Raw genomic sequence first — 17,043 nt, forward strand, 5'->3', positions numbered from 1 at the left:
AACAAAAAAATGGGGCATGTATTTTTATTTGTTTCTTTGGACAGATTTACATAACAAATTATGACATACAGACCAAGCAGGCATATAATGAAGTTGACATATCTGACTATAAGTCCTACAGGACCACAAGGAGATGAAATAGAAAGGATAGAAACACATGTTTAAAGTTGACTGTGTTAAGCCTTCTCTCTATGTTTGGCATTATGTCTGTACTTTGGTTCAACTGACCTTGAAATAGCAAGATAGGCCAACACAGCACAAGGTCTCACACACAACAATCTCACACACAAAGCTCTCAGAGACAAAGATCTCACACACAAAGCTCTCAGAGACAAAGATCTCACACACAAAGATCTCACACACAAAGCTCTCAGAGACAAAGATCTCACACACAAAGATCTCACACACAAAGCTCTCAGAGACAAAGATCTCACACACAAAGATCTCACACACAAAGCTCTCAGAGACAAAGATCTCACACACAAAGCTCTCAGAGACAAAGATCTCACACACAAAGCTCTCAGAGACAAAGATCTCACACACAAAGCTCTCAGAGACAAAGATCTCACACACAAAGATCTCACAGACAAAATTCACACAGACATCATAAGAACACATCAAAATAAAGATAAAACTCCTTAGCAGGTTTTGTTGCAAAAGTAATTATGATGTTACACTAACATTACATTTGTATTACATACAGTATTACAAATAGCTGAAGTAAAATGAACCCTTACAATGTACTAACATTATCAACTTTAAAGTGGAAATCTGCAGTTCAAAGTTAAATGAAGCGGTCACCCAGCCACCCCTGACAAATGTAACACTCTCAAGTTTATAGACAGAGCTATGGATGCAAGGACTGGCCATCCATATCAAAAATGATAGTTTTAACCATTTTACCAGTGTTATTTTACATTAACCTTTTTTACAAACATTGGAGTAAAATAAGCTTATATTTCAGGTTCTGATGGAGTAGCACAGTTGAACTAATCTCTCATGAGGCATGCTATATCACAACCGGCTGTGATTGGGAGTCCCATAGGGCGGCGAACAATTGGCCCAGCGTCGTCCGGGTTTGTCCAGGGTAGGCCGTCATTGTAAATAAGAGTTGGTTCTTAACTGACTTGCCTAGTTAAATAAAGGTTCAATTTTAATTTTAATTTTTTTTTTTGGTTGAGAATTTTCCTGCATAGCAGGAAATGCAAATGTCTATTGAAGGTTTAAAAAGGCTTCTAACGTTTGTAATTTCCACTCCATAATTGATCTGCCCTAACGAAAAATGGAATAACCCATACATTTTTTCCCCCATTGATTATGATCCACATAATGATTCACATTTATGGTTATTTTTCTGCTATAGCAACTGTCTCAAATTAAGATCCAACAACTATATCTATAATTAATGTCATTCAAAAACTGTGTTTTTTGTGTTTGTTTGTGTTTATAAATACAATTTAACCAGGCAAACTTTCCTCCAAAGTAGGGCTATCATCCCTCTCTTTTCCAACAGACAGAGGGTAGTTTTCCAGCCCTGGTTAGGTAGAGAAGGGGCTGAGTGAAACTCCCAAAAACAGTAAACATCAAAGTGATAGGAACCACGACACACAACGCTGTCACTGAACCATCAGGGAGACAACGTACCAGGACACCTCCGATGATGGAAGGAGTGTAATTCACCAGCAGAGTCAGCAGAATGATCTGAACGGTACGGGACGCTCTTCTCTTCATCAAGTTCCCTCCCTCTTCTTTCTCCCCGTGTCTCTCCTTCCCTCCATCCGCTGGACCGGACTTGCCCAGCACCCTCAGGATGGAAACACAGCAGAAGAAGTCGATGGCCAGAGTGATTGAGAAAACACCGGCATTGACTATCACGCCGCCTATTAAGCCGATCACAACACAGAATACGAGAGACAGCATCCAAGCCAGAGTCACACACACCACCCTGTACCTCAGAGGCCTGTACTTCAGGAAGAGCAGTGGGTGGACCACCGCCAGGTAGCGCTCCACACATATAAAGCACTGGAGCAGAGGGCGGCCGGCGCTGACCAAGCCGAACGTATAGCCGCTGAATTGGAAGATGGTCTGGCTTTTGATGAAGAGGGTGTTGAAGACGGTCAGTGGTGAAATAATGCAGTAGATGAGCTCCATGATGGCCAGGTTGAGGGCGAAGATCTCCTTGATGACCTGAACCAGAGGGCCGCCCGCAACCAGCCACAGATACCAGCTGTTGGTGACCAGACCCAGGAGGCAGTTGAACACCTCAACTCCCAGGTAGAACGGCAGACCGGTGGGCCACTCCCAACAGCCGTACCACTGAGACATGGTAGTGTGGTTCATAATTCCGGGATGGTCCATCGATGCACCTTCTAGTTTCACTTTGTCTCGGGTGAGTCGTTCGATCTGGTTAGCTGCAGTAAGTCCTTATCTGATAAGAACATCCATCTAGAGCACTGTCTAGATGTGAAGAGTGGTGCTCGGAGAGTACACAGAGTACACACTACAGACCAAAACAGACCATACCACAGACAGTCATTAGACACATTTGCCTAGATTGTATTTTCAATGAGGCACACCTGTAGATTCAAATAGCCATTGTAATCATTAGATGAGTCTAAGTTTACCCAGTGCTTTTGGCATGGTGGGGACAGTCTGGGTTTGAATATTCTCTAATGATGATCTTCTTAGCCAAATCGAAAGCACAGCTGCCACTAAAGAGAGAAAGGCAGTAGCTAATATTATAAAATGTGGATATTGGTTTAGAGAACAGTAATTAGACCTGTCTGTGTCACGTCCAAAACGTAAATTTTCTTGCCATGTTAAATGCGGAAGACTGCATTTAAATTGAATGTATTCAGTTATACAACTGACTAGGTATCCCCCTTTCCCTTTCCAAATACTTTGTGATAAATTCATGGCTCTTGATTGAATGAGTAAAAGGCAGAAAAAACACTGAAGGAGAGAGTATGTTTTGATCATGAAATCAGGCCTTGTTATGTGAACGTTCAAGTAATTAACATAACAACTACACTTTCATTTTGATAAAACGTATCCAGAAAACACATTCACAAAAAAGATTTTATCCATTTGTTTGTGTTTTAACCTGAATATGTAGTAATTTACATTGTTCGATAAATAATCTACTACACTGAACACAAATATAAATGCAACATGTAAAGTGTTGGTCCCATGTTTCATGAGCTGAAATACAAGATCCCAGAAATGTTCCATACGTACAAAAAGCCTTTTTCTCCCATATTTTGTGCATAAATTTGTTTGCATCCGTGTTAGTGAGCGTTTCTACTTTGCCAAAAGAATCCATCCACCTTGGCATATCAAGAAGCTGATTAAACAACATGATCATTACACATGTGTACCTTGTGCTGGGGACAATAAAAGGCCACTCTAAAATGTTTTTTTCACACAACACAATGCCACAGATGTTTTGAGGGAGCAGGCAACTGGCATGCTGACTGCAGGAGAGTCAACCAGAGCTGTTGCCAGATAATTGAATGCTAATTTCTCTACCATAAGCCACCTACAACGTTGTTTAACAGGATTTGGCAGTACGTCCAATCGGCCTCACAACCAGCCACCCGGACAGCTGATGAAACTGTGGGTTTGCACAATGGAAGAAACCGTCTCAGGGAAGCTCATCTGTGTGCTCGTCGTACTCACCAGGGTCTTGACTGCACTTCCGCAGTCAAGACGCACTTCGGCAACGTAAAGCTCCGCCTTATCTCAGTTCACTGGTCACGATGGCAACACCCATCCGTAGCACGCGCTCCAGCAGGTGTATCTCACTGATCATCCCTAAAGCCAACACCTCATTCGGCCGCCTTTCGTTCCAGTACTCTGCTGCCTGTGACTGGAACGAATTGCAAAAATCGCTGAAGTTGGAGACCTTTATCTCCCTCACCAACTTCAAACATCAGCTATCCGAGCAGCTAACCGATCACTGCAGCTGTACATGATCTATTGGTACATAGCCCACCCATTTTCACCTACCTCATCCCCACAGTTTTTATTTATTTACTTTTCTGCTCTTTTGCACACCAATATCTCTACCTGTACATGATCATTTATCAATCCAGTGTTAATCTGCAATATTGTAATTATTCGCCTACCTCCTCATGCCTTTTGCACACATTGTATATAGACTCCCCTTTTTTTTCTACTGTGTTATTGACTTGTTAATTGTTTACTCCATGTGTAACTCTGTTGTCTGTTCACATTGCTATGCTTTATCTTGGCCAGGTCGCAGTTGTAAATGAGAACTTGTTCTCAACTAGCCTACCTGTTTAAATAAAGGTGAAATTAAAAAATTAAAAAATTAAAAAACAACAACTTCAGTGGGCAAATGCTCCACTTAAATGGCTACTGGCACGCTGGACAAGTGTGCTCTTCACAGATTAATCCTGGTTTCAACTGTACTAGACAGATGGCAGACAGCGAGTATGACATTGTGTGGGTAAGTGGTTTGCTGATGTCAACATTGAGAACAGAGTGCCCCATGGTGGCGGTGAGGCTATGGTAATGGTGATCACACCAGATACTGACTAGGTTTCTGATCCACCTCCCTACCTTTAATTAAGGTATCTGTGACCAACAGATGCATATCTGTATTCCCAGTCATGTGAAATCCATAAATTAGGGCCTAATGAATTTATTTCAATTGACTGATTTCCTCATATGAACTGTAACTCAGTAAAATCTTAGAAATTGTTCCATGTTGCGTTTGTATTCTTGTTCAGTGTGTTTACAAAGAAAACAAGTACTTTACTCAAACATTTTAACCAGAGCCATACAGTATTATTCATATATTCTAAATATATGGCTCTTATATTAACCATTAATTCACTATAACACATTTTTCTCAGAAGGCACTAAGATATCTGATTGGCTGGTTTGACCAGAAATAAGGGCTAAACTGACAGTGCAGTGTCAAGAAGGCTGAATATCAAAATCAAAATTAAAATCACACAGTGAAATGCCCCGATCATTAATATGAATCACTTTATGGTGATCTAATCTCCACTTCTATGGCTGATTTATAACTCTTCACGCAGCATGCTTCTATCACGGTGAGGCATTCACACTTATTTATAACTCTTCACGCAGCATGCTTCTATCACGGTGAGGCATTCACACTTATTTATAACTCTTCACGCAGCATGCTTCTATCACGGTGAGGCATTCAGACTTATTTATAACTCTTCACGCAGCATGCTTCTATCACGGTGAGGCATTCAGACTTATTTATAACTCTTCACGCAGCATGCTTCTATCACGGTGAGGCATTCACACTTATTTATAACTCTTCACGCAGCATGCTTCTATCACGGTGAGGCATTCACACTTATTTATAACTCTTCACGCAGCATGCTTCTATCACGGTGAGGCATTCACACTTATTTATAACTCTTCACGCTTCTATCACGGTGAGGCATTCACACTTATTTATAACTCTTCACGCATGCTTCTATCACGGTGAGGCATTCACACTTATTTATAACTCTTCACGCAGCATGCTTCTATCACGGTGAGGCATTCACACTTATTTATAACTCTTCACGCAGCATGCTTCTATCACGGTGAGGCATTCACACTTATTTATAACTCTTCACGCAGCATGCTTCTATCACGGTGAGGCATTCACACTTATTTATAACTCTTCACGCAGCATGCTTCTATCACGGTGAGGCATTCACACTTATTTATAACTCTTCACGCAGCATGCTTCTATCACGGTGAGGCATTCACACTTATTTATAACTCTTCACGCAGCATGCTTCTATCACGGTGAGGCATTCACACTTATTTATAACTCTTCACGCAGCATGCTTCTATCACGGTGAGGCATTCACACTTATTTATAACTCTTCACGCAGCATGCTTCTATCACGGTGAGGCATTCACACTTATTTATAACTGCTTCTTCACGCAGCATGCTTCTATCACGGTGAGGCATTCACACTTATTTATAACTCTTCACGCAGCATGCTTCTATCACGGTGAGGCATTCACACTTATTTATAACTCTTCACGCAGCATGCTTCTATCACGGTGAGGCATTCACACTTATTTATAACTCTTCACGCAGCATGCTTCTATCACGGTGAGGCATTCACACTTATTTATAACTCTTCACGCAGCATGCTTCTATCACAGTGAGGCATTCACACTTATTTATAACTCTTCACGCAGCATGCTTCTATCACAGTGAGGCATTCACACTTATTTATAACTCTTCACGCAGCATGCTTCTATCACGGTGAGGCATTCACACTTATTTATAACTCTTCACGCAGCATGCTTCTATCACAGTGAGGCATTCACACTTATTTATAACTCTTCACAGAGCATGCTTCTATCACGGTGAGGCGTTCACATTTCCTCTCAAAATGTGTTAATAATTGAAAAAGGAATACACATGTTTTCCATTTATAAAAGTGGTAACCACATCTACAGCATATAAAGTGACTTGTTCGCCCTTCATTTATGTTAAAGGACAACTCAACACCCTCAGTAGCAGCCTTCTAAAAACCATTTGACTAAGGATACCAATACAAAGAGAAAGAACTCCCAAACATAACACTCTTCCTAATCCCTTATCATCGTCATTTCCTACTCGCTGCTACGGCAACATCTGACATGTGACTGCAGACAGCCTGCATAAGCAAATCACCAACATCCGCTGCCGCGTTTCAACCAACCAATCCTGTGTCTCCCAGTACTGTATGTGTCAGGTGAAGAACATGTAGTGATGGGGAATTTAGGACTTGGCTGTGTCTCAAACGGTGCCCTATTCCCTAAAGAAACTCTGGTGAAAAGTAGTGCACTAATATGGGGATATAGGGTGTCATTTAAAATAAAAAAAATTGACCATGAACTCCACTTTAGGTGGAACTCTGTCAAACACTGGCAGTGACTGAAACATGTCAACGTAACCCGTCAAATCAGTGACACCAGAGTTCATACTATTGGTGGATGATTGACAGAACGCAGAGATTTTCAACACATTCTTGAAGTTACAGAGCAGGGTTGGGGTCAATTATTTGTAAATTCAGTCAATTCAGGAAGTAAACTGAAATTCCAATTCCAATGTTTCTCAATGCTTCTCTACGAGAGGAATGTGGGATTCAGTTGACTTACTGAATTAAAGGAATGGAAATAGAATTGGCCCCAAACCTGTTTCAGAAGCCTCCCCCTATCGTCACGGCAACACCAATCAGTGATACTGCATCTGTACGGACCGGCCAATGAGGAGGAAGAGGAGTCCGGCCAGCAGGCAGAAGGAGATGCGGTCGGGGGCGAAGAAGAAGGACAGGCCGTAGTGGATGGTGAGGTCGAAGGTGGGGCACAAAGAGGAGCGCTGGTGGTCCACGGAGAACTGCACCACGTCCATCAACTCCACCCACAGCACAGACATCCACACCACACCCAGCAGGAACAGAGCTGAGGGAAGGGAGGGGAGGGGGAGAGAGAGATAGGCAAGGTTGAAGAGGTGTGTGTGTGTGTGTGTGTGTGTGTGTGTGTGTGTGTGTGTGTGTGTGTGTGTGTGTGTGTGTGTGTGTGTGTGTGTGTGTGTGTGTGTGTGTGTGTGTGTGTGTGTGTGTGTGTGTGTGTGTGTGTGTGTGTGTGTGTGTGAGAGAGAGAGAGAGAGAGAGATGATGGGAGAGAGAGATGATGGGAGAGAAAGGTAGGCGGAGAGGAGGTGATTGGGAGAAGAAACAGTAACAGACTGGCTGCAGCAGGTATTTGTATTATTGATGGTATTCATGAGCTTGTCATCTTTGTACATCCGTTCAACAGAGGGAAACTGTTAAGCTCAATCCTATCCTATGTTGTGTATCCTGAAATGTATGATGTTATCGGCCAATGACTCACCGGACATCAGGAAGATGCCGCCCCCAGCCTTATATAGATGGTGACTGGCGAATGGGGCAGCACAGATGATAAAAACCCGCCCATTACAACGGCAGTCACACCAATTAGCATGAAGATACTCCAGAAGCCTCTGTAGACTGTATGAGACGAATGTCAATCAATGTTAGAACCATGAGTAACAGAATGATAGGCTGACTTTAATTTGAATATACCAACACAAACACATGTGGACAATCTCACAATCTCATAGTAGGCTACATATATTAGATGTCAATTACATATAAAATGCACACACAGATAAGCACTTACTGATTGCAGAGTCATATGTAGTGGCATTGTGAGTCTGTTGAGACACTGGAAATGGGAAGAGGTAGGCGTGTGTGCAAACTTTGGCATGCGGCTGATTGGCTAGTGAGAAACAAACAAGCACATTGTTACATACATTAAATCACACACATATATATATATATATACAGCTGAAGTCGGAAGTTTACATAAACTCACAGGCTGACCACACCTCTCGCGTCACGTGTTGCAAAATAAATGGAGAAATCTATGTTATTCAATTATTGCACCCACACTGCTTGTGCGCACCAACAAGCGTCTGCGTTGCCAAGGGCTAAAATAGAAGGTATAGTAGGTACCCACGTGCCATCTCCTCATTGGTTAAACCCACGTGGGTGACTGAAAAACGAATGAGGTCAGTGGCGGTAATGATGAAAGTTGCCAATCGCAATATAAAGTCAAGAGAAGAAAAAGCCTAGGAGGAGGAGGAGAGATGACAAGAAATTATTTGGTTGACCGTTTTATGTGTGGAATAATTGGCAGAGTACAGGACCTTGTGCATTTCAGGTAAAATAACAACTCAATGTTTATATCCCAGGACAAATTAGCTAGCAACAGCAAGCTAGCTAAATAGGACAAATTAGCTAGCAAGTGCAAGCTAACTAGCTAAATTGCCATAAATGTTTAATGCTTTTTGACCTGTCCCCAAATTAATAAAATTGGTTCAGAGTTTGTATTGATATTTTAACCTGCGTGTCGTGATTGCGTTTGGTGTGGGGGGGACAAAATAAATGTATGCACGATGGCGCACGCACGCAGCCGGTTTGGGTTCGGTCTTAGGTTGAGGTCATTAAAACTCGTTTTTCAACCACTCCACAAATTTCTTGTTAACAAACTATAGTTTTGGCAAGTCGGTTAGGACATCTACTTTGTGCATGACACAAGTCATTTTCTAACAATTGTTTATAGACAGATTATTTAACTTATCATTCACTGTATCAGAATTCCAGTGGGTCAGAAGTTTACATACACTAAATTGACTGTGCCTTTAAACAGCTTGGCAAATTCAAGAACATTATGTCATGGCTTTAGAAGCTTCTGATAGGCTAATTGACATAATTTGAGTCAATTGGAGGTGTACCTGTGGATGTAGTTCAAGGCCTACCTTGAAACTCAGTGCCTCTTTGCTTGACATCATGGGAAAATTCTAAGAAATCAGCCAAGACCTCAGAAAAAAAATTGTAGACTTCCACAAGTCTGGTTCATCCTTGAGCAATTTCCAAATGCCTGAAGGTACCACGTTCATCTGTACAAACAATAGTACGCAAGTATAAACACCATGGGACCACGCAACCATCATATCGCTCAGGAAGGAGACGCGTTCTGTCCTCTAGAGATGAACGTACAAATCAATCCCAGAATGTGCAAATCAATCCCAGAACAACAGCAAAGGATCTTGTGAAGATGCTGGAGGAAACAGGTACAAAGGTATCTATATCCACAGTAAAACAAGTCCTATATCGACATAACCTGAAAGGCCGCACAGCAAGGAAGAAGCCACTGGTCCAAAACAGCCATAAAAAAGACAGACTACGGTTTGCAGCTGCACATGTTGACAAAGATTGTACTTTTTGGAGAAGTGTCCTCTGGTCTGATGAAACAAAAATAGAACTGTTTGGCCATAATGACCGACATTATGTTTGGAGGAAAAATGCTTGTAACCCGAGGAACACCATCCCAACCGTGAAACATGGGGGTGGCAGCATCATCTTCTGGGGGTGCTTTGCTGCAGGAGGGACTGGTGCACTTCACAAAATAGATGGCGTCATGCGGGAGGAAAATGATGTGGATATATTGAAGCAACAACTCAAGACATCAGTCTGGAAGTTAAAGCTTGGTCTCAAATGGGTCTTTCAAATGGACAATGACCCCAAGCATACTTCCAAAGTTGTGGCAAAATGTATTAAGGACAACAGAGGTAAGGTATTGTGGCTATCACAAGCCCTGACCTCAATCTTACAGAAAATGGGCCAAAATTCACCCTATTTATTGTAGGAATCTTGTGGAAGGCAACCCAAAACGTTTGACCCAAGTTTAAATTGTTTAAGGCAATGCTACCAAATACTAATTGAGTGTTTGTAAACTTCTGACCCACTGGGAATGTGATGAAAGAAATTAAAGCTGAAATAAATAATTCTGTCTACTATTATTCTGACATTTCACATTATTAAAATAAAGTAGTGATCCTAACTGACCTATGACAGGGAATTTTTACTTGGATTAAATGTCAGGAATTGTGAAAATCTGAGTTTAAATGTAATTGGCTAAGGTGTATGTAAACTTAGTCGCCTCTTCACTGTTGACGTTGAGACTGGTGTTTTGCGGGTACTAGTTAATGAAGCTTCCAGTTGAGGACTTGTGAGGCGTCTGTTTCTCAAACTAGACACTGTAATGTACTTGTCCTCTTGCTCAGTTGTGCACCGGGGCCTGCAACTCCTCTTTTTATTCTGGTTAGAGCCAGTTTGCGCTGTCCTGTGAAGGGAGGAGTACACATCGTTGTACGAGATCTTCAGTTTCTTGGCAATTTCTCGCATGTAATAGCCTTAATTTCTCAGTACAGTAATAGACTGACAAGTTTCAGAAGAAAGTTCTTTGTTTCTGGTAATTTTGAGCCTGTAATCAAACCCACTACCTACATGTTTAAATTACCTCGACTAACCTGTACCCCTGCACATTGATTCGTTACCAGTAACTCCTGTATATAGTCTCCACATTGACTCGGTACCGGTACCTCCTGTATATCGCCTCATTATTGTTATTTCAATGTGGTACTTTTTTAATTCAAACTTTTTACTTTAGTTTATTTAGTAAATATTGACCTATATTTTCTTAAATGGGCTTGTAAGTAAGCATTTCACGGTATTCTGCACATTTGACAAATAAAACATTTGATTGATTGATTGATTCAACCAGTTTTTGCCCAGGGGTTTGTGACACTGGCATTATCGTCTTCTCCTCATCAAGGGCCCTTATAATACAAAGACAGCATGTACTAGTGGAATCTATACAGAGAACAAGCTGGCATGGTCTTACAGTTTTATAAAATGCAGAAACATTTGGTAATTGCATTAAATGATGTTAATTTCCACTCTCTTTTTTCCATTTCTTCTAACTCTCTTTCTGCTCTCTCACTGTCCTCTGCCTTGAGGAATTCAGTAGGCCCTCTCCAGGTCATTCCCAAAGTTTGAGGGTGTTTGGGAAAATGGCGCTCCCTGGAAGTTGTCTATCAGAGACTGTCAACAAATCTCATCAGATGACAACGGAACTGAATGACAGCACATGCAGCCTTTCCATTGAGTCACATGACCCAAGAATAATATAACATACCACTTCAAGGCATCAAGAAGTCACATTAGATAAATGAGTGAGGCTCATGTCTCCGCCCTAACATTTGGAGTCGTTGTCCCAAAGGTGGGAAGGCAGGCGACAAGCTTAGGTCCAAAATAAACCCATAGAAACGCATTGGGCTTATTTTGGACAGATTTTGGTGAGAGTGAAACCTCTCACTTCGTCTCTTCCTCTCTGCTGTCATGAACTGTTTGCATTGTTTCATTCTGGCCCTGTACTGGCCAACATGTCAATTAAAGAAAGTAATAGGATTGAAAGACCCCAGTGTTCTACTTTATACAAGTAGTGAATAAGCGCAGTGCAATATTATCTGACTTACTGATCCAGAACTTCCAGAGGCTGTGGTCGTCCAGGTTTCCCCCGAAGAAGCACCTCCAAAGAAGCCCTCGTGGTAGAAGGTGGTGTCTGGACAACGCTGGGGGGAAGATAATGATAGTAACACATTAGTAGAACACTCCATCATAAAGCCTTCATGTTACAGTTATAACAATGACATACACATCATGAACTTCTTCTATCTTCTTTACATTCTACCTGTTATTTTCTTAGAAAATACCTAGTGAATCAGCTAATGACTTCTCAGCCCCACGCCAGCTGGTTCAGGTGAATGTTGTCAGAGTATATGGTGCTACTACTAAAGCTGGTGACTAAGATGAAGGGTCACACTGAGGGAGCACCCTTAACTTCCTATGGGGTTGTGAGAAGTTTGTTGAGTCAGCATGGAGAGTCCCCTCTACTCACTAAACAGCTGCTCTCATTCCCCCTTTCTCTCCTATTCCCCTTTCTCTCATATTTCTCTTTCTCTCCTATTACCCTTTCTCTCATTCCCCCTTTCTCTCCTATTCTCCTTTTTCTCCTATTACCCCTTTCTCTCCTATTCCCCCTTTCTCTCCTATTCCCCTTTCTCTCATTCCCCCTTTCTCTCCTATTCCCCTTTCTCTCCTATTACCCCTTTCTCTCCTATTACCCATTTCTCTCCTATTCCCTTTCTCTCCTAGTACCCCTTTCTCTCCTATTCCCCTTTCTCTCATTCCCCCTTTCTCTCCTATTCCCCTTTCTCTCATTCCCCCTTTCTCTCCTATTCCCCTTTCTCTCATTCCCCCTTTCTCTCCTATTCCCCTTTCTCTCCTATTTCCGCTTTCTCTCCTATTCCCCTTTCTCTCCTATTCCCCGTTCTCTCCTATTCCCCCTTTCTCTCCTACTCCCCGTTCTCTCCTATTCCCCGTTCTCTCCTACTCCCATTCTCTCCTATTCTCCCTTTTTCTCCTGTCCTACTATAGACTATACCTTTCTCTATTTTGACCTTTACCCTTCAGAAAAAAACTCCTCATGTCTCTCTCTCTCTCTCTCTCTCTCTCTCTCTTTCTGTGTCTCTCTCTCTCTCTCTCATTAGGACACTGATGAATGATATGTTTCTGTGTAGTAGTGTGCATGGTATATTATATACAGTGCATGTGGTTTGATAGTGTAGATATCATGCAGACATTCCTGTGTCATTGCTTATCGTGATGACCTGTATCTGCTATAGTGGGTGATATTGGGGGGTTGTAAATACTGATGTTTGTATTTCTATTACTTGCGAATCCAATATGTCTCAATCGCTGGATGGTTGAAGAGCAAGTGCATTAAAAAGGGTCTGATTACACCAGCAGCCCCTACAGTAGGTATATATATATCAAAGCCCTACACAGTTCAAAGGTCAAGTCTTACTGAAAGAGTTATTGGACCATCCACCCATGAGAAACTACCACCAAAATAAATTGATTAATTGAAATGTGCCCAGGTTTGGAGGGTTTTTCATGAGAAACACTTTTAGGGTTGGCACTAAGGTGAGGACCTTAATCTCCAATAGCCAATGTAATGGACGATGGACTCTATCCGAGTCCGAACCACAGTATTGACAGATGTTGAAGCAACGTTACACCACACTGACCATACAATGATCTAAAGCTAGGTTTCTTCATTCTCTTCCTGGGGACAAACAGGGGTGGACATTTTGATTGGTGGAATCAGGTGCGTTGGAGCACACAACCGTGTTAGACCTTGACACCACTTGACACCCCAAAACCACTTCCTCTAAGAAGACTTCAACCAGAAGAGGAACAACTTGTCTTGCCCTCCATGGTCTCACCTAACCCTTAACCCTCAATTCAGCAAACAAGACAATAGTTTTATCCAATGTTACCACCAATATTACACCAATGGCCACGTTCCTCAGCTCCTTTGTCTTTCATGACCACATATACAGTGGGGAGAACAAGTATTTGATAACCTGCAAAATCAGCAGTGTTTCCTACTTACAAAGCATGTAGAGGTCTGTCATTTTTTATCATAGGTACACTTCACCTGTGAGAGACGGAATCTAAAACAAAAATCCTGAAAATTACATTGTATGATTTTTATTACAGAGATCATACATTTCCTGTAGTTCTTGACCAGGTTTGCACACACTGCAGCAGGGATTTTGGCCCAATCCTCCATACAGACCTTCTCCAGATCCTTCAGGTTTTGGGGCTGTCACTGGGCAATACGGACTTTCAGCTACCTCCAAATATGTTCTATTGGGTTCAGGTCTGGAGACTGGCTAGGCCACTCCGGGACCTTGAGATGCTTCTTACGGAGCCATTCCTTAGTTTCCCTGGCCGTGTGTTTCGGGTCGTTGTCATGCTGGAAGACCCAGCCACGGCCCATCTTCAATGCTCTTACTGAGGGAAGGAGATTGTTGGCCAAGATCTGGCGATACATGGCCCCATCCATCCTCCCCTCAATACGATGCAGTCGTCCTGTCCCCTTTGCAGAAAACCATCCCCAAAGAATGATGTTTCCACCTCCATGTTTCATGGTTGGGATGATGTTCTTGGGGTTGTACTCATCCTTCTTCTAGACCAAAAAGCTTAGACCAAAAGAGACAGGAGGAACTGGATAAGGAACATCCAAGATAGGCATTGCCTTGCATTGCCTTGCACCTGCTGTTTCCACCTGAATCCCAATAACATCAAAAAGTCAATACTTTGCCATTATTTCATGAACACTACACAGGTAATTAGTGGGCTATTGTAAATACGAAGTAAAATTGGATTACAATATGTTAAGCATAAAAACCTCACCAGACCTACATGTTCAAATAAAATCTAAACTTATTTGTCACATGCTTGGTGAACAACAGGTGTAGACTAACAGTGAAATGTTTGTTTACAGTCTCTTCCCAACAATGCAACGAGAAAAATATATAAATAATATAAACATTTCAAAATAATAGCACAGGTAATAAATGCACAATGAGTAACTATAACTTGGCTATATACACAGGGTACCAGTGCTGAGTCAATGTGTAGGGGAACGAGGTAATTGAGGTAGATATGTACATATAGGTAGGGAAAGAGTGTTCCTTACCTCTATGGCGGAGGCCCAAGGTCCCATAGTTCCGTTAGTTTCTTTGTTACACGTCTCTGATGCCAGGAACCAGTAATCTGTCCCGAAGGAGAGGAGGACAAACATGGCCGCCGAGCCCCAAACAGCCCCGCGAAGAACAGAGCCACACTCAGCTTCATAGTGCTGTACTGGCCAGACACACTGTCACTTTATGGAGACCAATCAACTAGCCCTGTGTGTGTAATCCTCTGAGATATCAAAAACTGTGTTTTCACGTAGTCGGAGTGAGTGTGTCTATGCTGGGTCCACTTAGACACTTTAGGTATGTGTTTCTATTCCTAGTGTTGCAATAGTCCAAGCTGCAATTCTTCTCCCATGGAAGAATGCCACTTTGCTGTGTATGGTCCAACAGTGGACTTATCCTGGCTCCTCTCTTCTCTGTTTGTGGGCTGCTGAGGACAGGAATGGGCTGGACTGGGCTGGGCTGGACTGGGCTGGACTGGGCTGGGGGCTGGACTGGGCTGGGGACTGGGCTGGACTGGGCTGGACCGGGCTGGACTGGGCTGGACTGGGCTGGGCTGGGCTGGACTGGGCTGGACCGGGCTGGACCGGGCTGGACAGAGCTGGACTGGGCTGGACTGGGCTGGACCGGGCTGGGCTGGACTGGGCTAGACCGGGCTGGACTGGGCTGGGCTGGGCTGGGCTGGACTGGGCTGGGCTGGACCGGGCTGGGCTGATCAAGACAACCGGGAAACTGACAGTGGCGTGGATCCCTCCCCCTGTGCTATTTTGAGGGGCTTATTGAAGGTGCCTGCTGCACACACTCTCCCCACTGTCACAGGAGTGGTCTGGGGCGAGGTAGGGGTGGGGGATTCAGGCACAGAAATATCTACCAGCAACTGGCCACCCCCTTCATGCACAAGAGAATCTGGGGGGGGGGTGCAGGAGTAAGGCATTCCTGCGTCCTGCAAGTTTGAACCCAACAGACACACACTCAGAACTCCAAGCCACCACCCCATGGTGGGACCAACACACACACACACACACACCCACACACACTCACAACCCCAAGCCACCACCCCATGGTGGGACCAACACACACACACACACACACACACCCACACACACTCACAACCCCAAGCCACCACCCCATGGTGGGACCAACACACACACACACACACTCACAACCCCAAGCCACCACCCCCATGGTGGGACCAACACACACACACACACACACACACACACACACACCCACACACACTCACAACCCCAAGCCACCACCCCCATGGTGGGACCAACACACACACACACACAACCCCAAGCCACCACCCCATGGTGGGATGTGGAGGGGTTGGTGAAAATAGGATGTGTCCTCACGCGTCACTTCCATGGGATCCACAGGTGTCACTTGACTTCCTGACAGCAGAGAGAGATGAGGTAAGGCCGAACATCTCTGAGATCTGGCTGACAGGACGACCAGGGTCTCTAACATTTTCATTAAGGACTCCACTGGCATCCATACTGTTTCATTGGCCTTGGCAGCACAGCCAACTGCAATGTAATGTCACACTTAACACATTAGCACAGGTAGAGTAGTGAGTGACAACTCTATTTGGAGGATGGTTATTACCGACACACAACGCAAAGTGATTTGAGCACTTGGAAAAGCACTATATAATTGGAAGGCATTATTACTCTACAAACACAACACATGACACACACACAGGGTTTTATTTTCAAAGCTCGTCTGTAGCTATTGGTCTCGTTGAGTATGAGAGTGGAACTGAGGAGAGCTTGTTATTAGCACAGTACTACCACTGAGAACATAGGAAGACAGCCTAATTAGCACAGTGCTGTCTTCCTATGTTCTCAGTGGTAGTACTGTGCTAATTAGGCTGTCTTCCTATGGGCGATGTGCTAAATATCCCTGTGTGTGTGTGTGTGTGTGTGTGTGTGTGTGTGTGTGTGTGTGTGTGTGTGTGTGTGTGTGTGTGTGTGTGTGTGTGTGTGTGTGTGTGTGTGTGTGTGTGTGTGTGTGTGTGTGTGTGTGTGTGTGTGTGTGTGTGTGTATATATGGCAGTCTGTGTG

The 17,043-nt window shown here is 43.3% G+C and overlaps 1 pseudogene; it reads right to left on the bottom strand.

Moving 5' to 3' along the window:
- Positions 1-7,091: 7,091 nt before the first annotated feature.
- LOC135519451 (transmembrane protein 182-like) lies at positions 7,092-15,134 on the bottom strand (annotated as a pseudogene).
- Between the last annotated feature and the right edge of the window lie 1,909 nt (positions 15,135-17,043).

Source organism: Oncorhynchus masou, chromosome 29 (genome assembly GCF_036934945.1).
Source record: "Oncorhynchus masou masou isolate Uvic2021 chromosome 29, UVic_Omas_1.1, whole genome shotgun sequence".
Taxonomy (NCBI): Eukaryota; Metazoa; Chordata; class Actinopteri; order Salmoniformes; family Salmonidae; genus Oncorhynchus; species Oncorhynchus masou.